Below are 9,215 nucleotides of genomic sequence, written 5' to 3'. Positions count from 1 at the left end.
CAGGATCTGTCTTTCCCTCCCAGGCAGCTGGATTAAGTGCAGTGTGTCTCCCAGGCAGACTTCCCCTCCTCTAATGTCACTCTACAGACTACCCCCACTTCTTCTCTACCCTTGCTCTACTCCTTCACTACCTTCATTTGGCTCCTGCCCCTTCTGCATTAATATGGACCACAGCCAAGGTTAACTGGCACTTCTTTTCATTTTCAATTATTTCCCTCTTTGTGCTTGTTTCCATTTGGATAGTCATTACCACTGTTACCATGGGTTTCCATGTACAAGGTTCCTTTCATGAAGATTTTTCCTTTCTTGCTTAGGTTCTCTTTCTTTTTATCTTCCCCACCATCCATCAAACTCATCAGTTCTTTAAAACCTTGTTATTAGTGTATGCTGCACCGTCTTCTCTGATTTATCCTACCAGGACTTTTGTTTCTGTAGTCTGTCTAAAGTTAATTTCTATCCCAGGTTCCCGCAGCCCTTGTGTATCTGTTACGGTGTTTAAGTTGAGGTATCCAGGTCTTGTCAGCATTGTGGAAAAGATTGACTGAACATGTTTTGCAAACACATGCAAAAACTTACTGAAACACGCAAAAATAAGTACAAGAAGAGATTGGAGTCATTACTGAATCTGCAGATACCCTTCAAGAAAATAACATAGACGTCAATCCACTGGAGCAGATCTATATCTGTCTTCTGTGAACCTCTCTGAAATACATCTGTTTTTCTCTGTTCTTTCTCATGGCAGTGTGTTGACATCAACATTAAGTCATGCTGATCCATGCTTAGCACCCCAAGTAACCCATCAGTCACTACAGAAAAAAAGAAAATAAATTTGTTTTGTTATTCTCAAATCTGTGTCTGCTTTGCATTGCTTTTCAATTTGTGAAGCAGGGATTTAATGAGTACATTTCCCAGTGACAGTACTCATTCATATTTGAGATCCCCGAGTCAATTAACAGCAGCAAAAAGGGGAGTGCAAAACAAACAAATGTGACTTAGTAATTAGAAAGAAAGCTTGAAAACAGCACATACAGTAGTGTTAACATTACAGATTCTATAAAAATGTCCTCATCAACAAATAGCAATTAAAAGACATGCAGTCACAGAAATGATTGCATTAGGCTGTACGTGGCAGCTGCACCAGCAACCCCACGCCCCTTCACCACCCTAGGATATCATGACTACACTCCCACGTTGCACCTGTTCCCTGCAGAACAGAAGGACTTTGTATGTATATGGAGGTCTTGTAACATATACTATCTCTGTTATTTCATTGCCTGGTGCAATTATAGACTCTCATCTGTTGTTGAGCATGAGACAACTGTTCATCGTCAAAGTTCCCAGAGCTGGCACCGTCAGATTGACTGTGACACAGAGTTTCATCAGTTTGAACCCAGGCATTAATGCAAGAACATATTTTAGCTCCGCTCCAGATGAAAGCTTCTGCAGAACATTTTCATTTCCGATCTCTTAAGCCAGTGCCTAAGATTAATAGCCATTTAAAGAGTCTAATGTAGATAGTCTGGCAATGCATTCTTTTGCTTACATTATCCCATCATTGACTGAATGGGTATCTAATTCCTCTACCCTGTCTAACAGCAGTAATCAGTCAGGAATATGCCTCAATCCAGAAACAATAAAAGCTCAAATAACCTCTGTCTGCACTCCTTTTTTATTTTTTGTACTATCCTCATTCAGTGTGTCCCTGCTTCCCTTACGTTTTCTTGATTTGTGTGTTTCATTTCAGCCCTCAATGTTGCTATTTGTACGAATCCAGTTTCACTGTTAGCTTTTTACCCAGGGCCCATCAAAGCAGCACCCCTACACATATTAACAACAGCAGCTACTTTCTTACCAGCTCCATTGAAATTCTGTCCTCTTACAAGTGTCCCTGGGATTCCACCAATGCCTGAAAATTTTATTCAGTATGTAGTGCACTGCAGAGATATTTGGTCTGCAATGTCTGCAGTCTGTGAATGCATCAGATTGCAAGGATGGCAACATTCATGGTCACATTTTTTTTTGCCTGTTTTCACATCATTAAATGCCTTCTTCCTTCCTAGTTGCTGTTTTAGAAGCCTGCGAGGGTGAATGTGTTTTTGATTGAATACTGGTGTCTAATGTTTGTTTGAACAGGCCATGTCAAAATGTCTGGTGGCTTTCCTTTCATGCCCGCTGAACACAGAAAATATTTTCATTCATGATAATGCTGTGTCAATATGCACCCTGTTCAACAGGAGCCTCTCGCACCTCCTGTTTGACCTGCAGAGATTGACATGCATTCCCGCTGCTCTCCTAAATTACACATGCAAACTCTCCATTTTTGTCTTTTTAAGTATTGTACAGCAATGCGCACTGAACTGCACTTTGTCATAATTTAAGAAAAACAAAAGGAAATAAAAAATATTAAAATCAAGCACCGGGTAAATATGCATAGATTGATACATACATTTATGCATGAAACTGTGCCTATGTGTATGTCTACTACTGACCACCTGCAGAGCAAAGAGGTCATGTTTCTGGTCTTCCGTAGCAACAGAAGCAACACTCTGAGGATCCAGTGTTTTCGAGCCATGATGCACTCCAAGCGTTTACACAGGTGGTTATCATATGGCCAATAAGACATACTTAGAATCTGCAGGCATGTATCAGTACTTGTTTCCTCCAGCAGTCATTACACTATATGATATAACTGGAGTGAGTAATCTTTGCAAGACACATAAATACACTTTTTGCATTTCGTCAGAGAACTGAAGTTTCAGTGTGAGTGATATCACGCAGAGAAGGGAGTAACATGGAGAAATGAACCAAGAAAGAGAGACAAGCAGGGGCGCTTTCTGACCGGGAAGCCGGGGTGTTATGGTTGGCTTAGCTGTGTCTGCTGAGTGTGAGTATTACAGTATAAGACCTACTGTGCACACCTTCATGCATATGAATTTATACTTGGAACCACTTTTAACCTAAGTCTTGAGATAAGTGGAAATAAGTCTGTATATACTCTGTCACAGCCCATTTGTGCTCAACCTCTCTCCAACCGTGTGCTGTCAAACCTCAGCTGAGGCCCTATGTGGGTGTACATCTTGCATGGATGTCTATGGGACCAAAGTGTAGTAAATGAATTCGCCCTTTGCAAAAACTAATGCTAAAGACCACAATGTGTCAAAGCTCAGGTGGTTACAAAACAGTTATCAAAAATGCTATGTGGTCACCATTTTCTTCTTCCTGTGATTCAGCTTTCAGGACATATTTCTTTGTTATAGGTATAGTAATGGGAAATACAGACCAAGGCAGTGGTCTGCGGTCACAGACTGTGAAGAGGAGGAATGGGTTACGCCTCTGGAGTGATGTGTGGAAGTTGCCATCTGGTCTCTTTTGGATTCTCATCCATCATCATGGTAACCATCAACATAACCTACAGGTGAGGGGGTGAGGGTGAATTTTTGTGAACACATATGCGTTGTTTACATGGGTTTGTGAAGTCAAAGTTTAATGCCTTGTACAGTAAAATGACTCCAAGTTTAAAATAAGGCTAAATCAGGCCGTTTGAGAAAAAAAATTCTTTAATACTCTCTGCCTTGACCATTGGTTTTAAATATGTTTAACCATGATTGCTTTTGGCTGACAGATACATATAATAATAATGGTGAGAGGCACAGACTAAACATCTGCCTTCAACATGTACTTACTGCTGTTTTTTCTACCTCACTGGTGGGTGATTTAAGCGCATACAGAAATGGCAGACACATTTCCGTCAGTAGCAAAACGAAAACAGAGGGGGATGCGCGGAAAAGCAGCAGGGCAGTGCCGTGCACTGCATCAAAATGCACAAGATCTTTTGCTCAAAGAAAACCCCTCAGCATAAAATCGTTGCTCCTTGGTGTGTATGACTGTGGACATCTATCCATGAACCCTAGTGTTTATGAAATATGAATAGGGACACCTTAATTGAATCAGTAATCCCAGGCTTGCTCCAGGGCAGGACCACCATGTGTTGCTACGAAGAAGAAGCACTTTCTGACTGTGTGCTTTGAAATGGCTGAAAAGCAGTAAGAGTTCCTGAAAACCGTCCTCCTGGAGTTTTTGTCAGCGACCAGCAAAACACAACTCTTATGTTTAAACCCCTCCTTTAATTGCACAACCACTGTTGTTTGATATACAAAGACAAAAACACTGAAAACAAATTAATTGAGACCAAATGCCACATCCACATCACGCATTTAAGAGTCTGAGTCATACTATGTGTGTATCTTCGGGCTTGCCTCTTTCCTCTAGTAAATAACTGTTTTAGCTGTTTCCTACATTTTTGCCACCTATAAATATCAGGCACTCTTCAAATCAACGCCTCACCGTTGTCTAAATTGGGGCTTTACTTATCAAAGGGGACTAGATGGGAGGTGAACCTTCAGCGCTATCAGGGTCACTGTGCTTCAGTTGCACCCAATGAACAAACACAGTGACAAGTTGTGTATATTAGTCACTGTCAGAAATGACCCAAAGTGTGAGTTGGAACACTAGTGCTTTTTCCAGATGTGTTGTTCATTGTGGAAGAACTATCAGTTAACCTGTTAACCTGCTCTATATCACACTGACTGCTCCAAAAGACACTGTCGGTAATTTGTGTCAAAAGCTCCTGTTAATCCATCTGTCGATGTCACTGAGTTTACATTGCTCCCTAACTGATTAATAACAGTTAGCAGTCGTTTGGACCACTATGAGACAAATTCCAGAGATATGCAGTGTAGGCTGACATATTGTGTTGACATTTTACGCGCACACCTACGTACAGAAACATGGCAGGCAGCGTCAAAACCTTGGAAAAATAAAAATGGGGTTAACATTAAAGCAATACTTTGGAATTTTCAGTGTCTTATCCAGCTAGATGAGGAGATTCATGGAGACATTCCAAAGTTACCACAGACAGCTGGTTTTCTAAGCTTACCACAAAGACTTAAAAATGTGGAAAATGCTACAGTGGCTCTATCCAGTGTGACAAAATCTCACTGAACACATCTTATCTTATTTGCTTTAAGTGTTCAAAAGTACAAGCATAATATAAACACATTTTCAGGGATTTTGCTATGGTATTTGTCACGGTCCGCTGTGACGGACCGAGTGGAGAATGCGTGTAATGGACCCAGGTGCGTACACAAGTGAGCAGACGGGAGTGAGTTTTAACAAAAGGCGAGCCTTTAATATGGCTGAAAACAAGGTGTGCAAATACAGCAGGGATGGCGTGGCTAAACAAAAACCTAAACTGGGAACAAACTATGGTGAGGCTATGGCTTGGAAGACAACAGACCAGGCATGGAAACACGGAGGGTGGGAACACAGACCACGCGACACAGACTGTATGAAACACAGAGACTAAATACACATGAGGGATGATCAGGGGAAGTGGATGCACACGGGGAACACAGGTGACACTGATAATCATAACAAGACACGGCAGGAGTGAACGTAACACTGATGGGAGATGGGCAAAGTAAAGCAGGAAGTACACAGAGGTTCAAACAGGAGGAGAGAGAGCACGGGGAGAACGCAGACATAACGGGCTGGGGAAAACATAGAATAAAACACAAAGAGAGACGAGGGCTCATAAATACACAGAGGGGCACACAGGGGGTAAGAGTCACGAAGGGAAAACACATAAGGAACAACGTAACAGATCAACCCAGGAAGCATGGCCTAAATAAAGAACAAAATACAAAAATACATGAAAACTAAGAATACTGGGCCCACATGGCCCAGGACCATGACAGTATTAGACATATCTTTTCAATCTTCAGTCTTCCTAAAAGGCTAGTCTTTTAACTTCAGCTTGCGCCTGTCTGTAACCAAAGAAGAAAACACACAGTTTTAACAGACTAATAAAGTTTTACAGAAATACTCACAAATAAAAAATAAACTCCCTCATGCTATAAATCCATTAAAAAGTTTCAGGCTGACGCCACCGTGTCAGTACTGCCAGTAAGTTTTGTGTCAGCGTGGCTGTTTCTCCACCAGCTTTGTTTGTCACTTCATCTGTCCATAATTACTGGACTTACAATTCCACAAGATCCGCTTTTGCCCTTAGAGGAGGACAGGAGATAAACACCGGACTTTTCAAAGTCACTCATTTCTGCACTTTATGTTAACTGACAAACACTTTTCCTGGAACAAAACACACTTGTTATGGGTCACATATTTTGAGCCACCAGTGTACACTCATCAGCATCATCTCACACAACCAGTATGAACTATAAGGTGGCGGAAAAAATCTCTTCCCTTGACCACTAATTGGATAGTGTGGCAACAGAACAAAACAGAAGTGTTATTTTCACATGTTCACCACATGAAAACTTTAGCTAACAGTTAAATTTAGACAAGAAAACATCACAAAGTTCACACCTGCGTTTGAAGCGTCCGTCAAATGCCACAATTTGTTTTCCCATCAGATTCTGACACAATCAATAAATTCAAATAATACAAAAAAACAGCCCAACAGTTTAATGGACTTCAGGAATGTGAGCTTAATGTGAGTCACATCTAGGGCATGCCTATTGTCTTACTCTGTCCTGTGCATGACTTGACAGCGGTAACAAGATAAAATATAGACTTTTGTTAAAACACAAAGATTAATTTTTTTTCACAGCACAAGATCAAAAATTCATTTTTTAACTGTGAAGGAAAATTTATCCCTAAGTTTTCCTGGTAAATGTATGACTAAAACCTTGATGCAACCATGAGTGAATTTTGCATACAAAGTCCAAAATAAAGTGTTTGGCCATTAATAAAGGAGCAACATTTGATCACTGACAGTCTTGTGTGAACTCCTTTCCAGGCTAAAATAAAAATGTAAGCAAGACAATTAAAGCCACTAAACATAAAAGAGAAAATATTCCACGGAACAGTAGGCATAACATTATGCCTGAGGTTGCTATTTGTGTTGACTAAGTGATGGGTTATGCAGGGAGAGGAATAAGCGCTGGAATATTTTTGAGTGCACTTCAGAACAAAGATCTGTTATGTTTCTGATATATTCTCTTCAGGTTCAGTTGCTTTCCTATGAAGAGACAGATATTTTTATTCTCCTTTTAAGTTTCTTGCCAGAATGACACAGCGCTGAACCCACCGTCCCACTTGTGGATAATGTTTTGCAGGCGTCTGAGCTAAAGCTAGCTTATGCACACTTCAATCAGTTACAGATTAGAAGTGTGCAAGGGAGCAGCCAGGCAACAGTCAAACACATAGCAGGGTACCTATACATTTTTCTCTGGATAAATTAACCTCTTGCTCCTTGGCGCACCCTCAAACCATCTCAGGGTCAGCTAAGGTCAAGCTATGGGCCTCATTCCCCCACTGTCTAATCCTATCTCATCTTCAGCTTTCATGCTTTTATTTTCATTAACTTTTTTCAGTTTCTAGTGTTTCTTAACAGCATTTCCTTTCAAGCCTCTGCAGGTTTTTCTTCTTCTTTTTCTTACCCCTTTTTTGTTGTTGTTAAAAATACACCACATTTTTACACTGGCAACAGTACAAACTCTATAATACCCACAAACATTTTTGCCAGTAATGCCATTTCAAAACAATAAAAGCACTGTCTGGAACTACATTACACAGAATTACACAGAGTACAGATACACTGATTTGCTGGAGTTTGTATGTCATGCAACGTGCTTACAAACAGGCTCAGTATAATGTACCGTCCCTAGTGACAGTTATTCTTGTGTGATTGCAGGTTTAGATGATTACTTTATGAGTCAAGTGTGGATGCTAAAGGATGAAAAAGACATTACTCTCCTTTTATTTACTTTATTTGTAAGCCGTTGTCTGATTTGAGTTTTATGCTTTTGAGCCGTCCAAATCATGAAGGTAATCCACTGCTTACAATGTCATTCAAATTTACTAAACCAATAAAACATCTCAAAATATCTGTTTTATGTCATGGCAGCTTAGCTAGCATAGATTGTTGTGTTTGTACACCCGCATGATGCGTGCTTCTTTTATTTATAGATGAATATAAATGAATTAAAGTATATTTTGCTTTGAGGTTATATCTGTATATGAACCTAAACACTTATTATGTATAAATAGTAACTTGGTATGTATGTGCTAAAATAAACAGTATATAAACACCGTGATATAAGGTCAATATATGGAAAGATCATGATGCCTGTTTCTCAAGAGTTCCATAGATGTAAGCAGACTCCAAAATGAGCATCCTGTGCAATAACCATAATTACAACATTAGAACAGGTCTTTTCCACATAGGAAATGAGCTAAAGGTCTTGTCATATCTCCAGTTTAATTTTTTTGTGCCAAGCTGTCACTCATAGCAGAAAGGCCCCCAAGATTCCTGCCAACTTTATAGAGCACTACCAGGCACCACTGTTGCTAAGCTGCCACAGCTGTCACAGCTAGAAACTATGTCCTCTATTTTACCCCAGGCAACGGATATGTCCCTACATGCTTACAAAATCTAACACCCTCCCATATCCTCATCGAGAGAAGCAGACTCTATATGGTGACAGAAAAACCCGATTGTGTTACAGAGCACTATCCATCGATGATCTAGTAACTTCCCACCCTCAACCCAACCTGCAAACGGAAGATTTATGGAAAATACCATCCCACTCACATTTTCACTTCCAAGTGTGCTATTCCCAGCAGTAGGGTTACAAAGTCTTTGACTCCACAAATAAGTAACAGAGGGAAAGCAATAGATTATCACCTCACTCAGAGAGCACCTTGTACTGAAGTGACAAAACTGAGGTATGTCAAACTGATGCAGCCTGTCTAATAGGCAGGATACTGTCAGGGGCCATCATTTGGTTGAGTAAATGTGAGACATGCTGTGGTTGAGTGGTTTTGGCTGCACTGATGCTTTGGTAATGCGGCTCTCTCCACAGATTCCAACTATGCAGAATATCTTTGCCTTATATTCAGTTCGGTTTTTGAAAATAAATTGCAAGGAGCCTCTGTGTGGTTAGGCTTATGATTTGCAAATACTGACAAGCATGCATTTATGCTTAAGTTAACTGAATCTTCTGCTTTTGGAAATGTTAATTTTCCAGATAGACCAAGGTGTTGTATTTTGAAGTGATCCAGAACAGACCAGCTGGAAAGCACCTGTGATCCATACAAGTTTTTACATGTCTCCAGCTGCTGGGTGTAGTGAAGCATCAGTCTAGCAGATTGTAATAAGTGCAAAATAAGCGCTCTCTGGTGCATTTTAGTTT

Source organism: Aulonocara stuartgranti (genome assembly GCF_965226115.1).
Source record: "Aulonocara stuartgranti genome assembly, chromosome: 7".
Taxonomy (NCBI): Eukaryota; Metazoa; Chordata; class Actinopteri; order Cichliformes; family Cichlidae; genus Aulonocara; species Aulonocara stuartgranti.
Note: the sequence above shows the minus strand (reverse complement) of the source record.